This window comes from Rhamphochromis sp. 'chilingali' (assembly GCF_963969265.1).
Source record: "Rhamphochromis sp. 'chilingali' genome assembly, chromosome: 21".
Lineage (NCBI taxonomy): Eukaryota > Metazoa > Chordata > Actinopteri > Cichliformes > Cichlidae > Rhamphochromis > Rhamphochromis sp. 'chilingali'.
The window spans coordinates 15,061,476-15,064,491 of record NC_137949.1 but is presented as its reverse complement, the minus strand read 5'-3'; positions in this window follow the sequence as shown (position 1 = coordinate 15,064,491).

Here is a 3,016-nt window from a genome sequence, read left to right as displayed (position 1 = left end):
GCCAGCCGCCTCCTATCCGCCGCATAAATTTCCTTGCGCTTTTACACCAGTCTTTACGGTAGCGCCTTTTCGCTTTATGTGCCGATTGAAAGCACACATGCACGCGCGCGCACAAATTACAATGTAACGGCCCGATACAGTCAATACAATTATGGAAATGTCAGAAATTCATTAAAAATCATCCTGAGTAGTTGATGTCCAACTTTCAACACATCCCCCCTCTGGGACACCTACTGTACCTGTGTGCCAGGTTTCAGCCCGATTTACTGTAGAATTCCTCAGAAATTAAAGGGTACTTGTATCCAATGCAGTCAGCCAATACAATTTAATTATGTCAATTTTCAAAAATTCATGAAAAATCATCCTGAGTAGTTGATGTACAACTTTCAACACATCCCCCCTCTGGGACACCTACTGTACCTGTGTGCCAAGTTTCATCCAGATTTACTGTAGAATTCCTCAGAAATTAAAGGGTACTTTATTCAATTCAATACAGTCAATACAATAGAATTATGTCAATTTTCAAAAATTCATGAAAAATCATCCTGAGTAGTTGATGTCCAACTTTCAACACATCCCCCCTCTGGGACACCTACTGTACCTGTGTGCCAGGTTTCAGCCCGATTTACTGTAGAATTCCTCAGAAATTAAAGGGTACTTGTATCCAATGCAGTCGGCCAATAAACTACAATTATGTCAATTTTCAAAAATTCATTAAAAATCATCCTGAGTAGTTGATGTCCAACTTTCAACACATCCCCCCTCTGGGACACCTACTGTACCTGTGTGCCAAGTTTCATCCAGATTTACTGTAGAATTCCTCAGAAATTAAAGGGTACTTGTATCCAATGCAGTCGGCCAATAAACTACAATTATGTCAATTTTCAAAAATTCATTAAAAATCATCCTGAGTAGTTGATGTACAACTTTCAACACATCCCCCCTCTGGGACACCTACTGTACCTGTGTGCCAGGTTTCAGCCCGATTTACTGTAGAATTCCTCAGAAATTAAAGGGTACTTGTATCCAATGCAGTCAGCCAATACAATTTAATTATGTCAATTTTCAAAAATTCATGAAAAATCATCCTGAGTAGTTGATGTCCAACTTTCAACACATCCCCACTCTGGGACACCTACTGTACCTGTGTGCCAAGTTTCATCCAGATTTACTGTAGAATTCCTCAGAAATTAAAGGGTACTTGTATCCAATGCAGTCGGCCAATACAGTAGAATTATGTCAATTTTCAAAAATTCATTAAAAATCATCCTGAGTAGTTGATGTCCAATTTTCAACACATCCCTCCTCTGGGACACCTACTGTACCTGTGTGCCAGGTTTCAGCCCGATTTACTGTAGAATTCCTCAGAAATTAAAGGGTACTTGTATCCAATGCAGTCGGCCAATACAGTAGAATTATGTCAATTTTCAAAAATTCATTAAAAATCATCCTGAGTAGTTGATGTCCAACTTTCAACACATCCCTCCTCTGGGACACCTACTGTACCTGTGTGCCAAGTTTCATCCAAATTTACTGTAGAATTCCTCAGAAATTAATGGAAACATTTATTCAATCTAATACAGCCAATACACTACAATTGTGTCAATTTTCAAAAATTCATGAAAAATCATCCTGAGTAGTTGATGTCCAACTTTCAACACATCCCCCCTCTGGGACACGTACTGTACCTGTGTGCCAAGTTTCATCCAGATTTACTGTAGAATTCCTCAGAAATTAAAGGGTACTTGTATCCAATGCAGTCGGCCAATAAACTACAATTATGTCAATTTTCAAAAATTCATTAAAAATCATCCTGAGTAGTTGATGTACAACTTTCAACACATCCCCCCTCTGGGACACCTACTGTACCTGTGTGCCAGGTTTCAGCCCGATTTACTGTAGAATTCCTCAGAAATTAAAGGGTACTTGTATCCAATGCAGTCAGCCAATACAATTTAATTATGTCAATTTTCAAAAATTCATGAAAAATCATCCTGAGTAGTTGATGTCCAACTTTCAACACATCCCCACTCTGGGACACCTACTGTACCTGTGTGCCAAGTTTCATCCAGATTTACTGTAGAATTCCTCAGAAATTAAAGGGTACTTGTATCCAATGCAGTCGGCCAATACAGTAGAATTATGTCAATTTTCAAAAATTCATTAAAAATCATCCTGAGTAGTTGATGTCCAACTTTCAACACATCCCTCCTCTGGGACACCTACTGTACCTGTGTGCCAGGTTTCAGCCCGATTTACTGTAGAATTCCTCAGAAATTAAAGGGTACTTGTATCCAATGCAGTCGGCCAATACAGTAGAATTATGTCAATTTTCAAAAATTCATTAAAAATCATCCTGAGTAGTTGATGTCCAACTTTCAACACATCCCTCCTCTGGGACACCTACTGTACCTGTGTGCCAAGTTTCATCCAAATTTACTGTAGAATTCCTCAGAAATTAATGGAAACATTTATTCAATCTAATACAGCCAATACACTACAATTGTGTCAATTTTCAAAAATTCATGAAAAATCATCCTGAGTAGTTGATGTCCAACTTTCAACACATCCCCCCTCTGGGACACCTACTGTACCTGTGTGCCAAGTTTCATCCAGATTTACTGTAGAATTCCTCAGAAATTAAAGGGTACTTTATTCAATTCAATACAGTCAATACAATAGAATTATGTCAATTTTCAAAAATTCATGAAAAATCATCCTGAGTAGTTGATGTCCAACTTTCAACACATCCCCCCTCTGGGACACCTACTGTACCTGTGTGCCAGGTTTCAGCCCGATTTACTGTAGAATTCCTCAGAAATTAAAGGGTACTTGTATCCAATGCAGTCGGCCAATAAACTACAATTATGTCAATTTTCAAAAATTCATTAAAAATCATCCTGAGTAGTTGATGTCCAACTTTCAACACATCCTCCCTCTGGGACACCTACTGTACCTGTGTGCCAAGTTTCAGCCCGATTTACTGTAGAATTCCTCAGAAATTAAAGGGTACTTG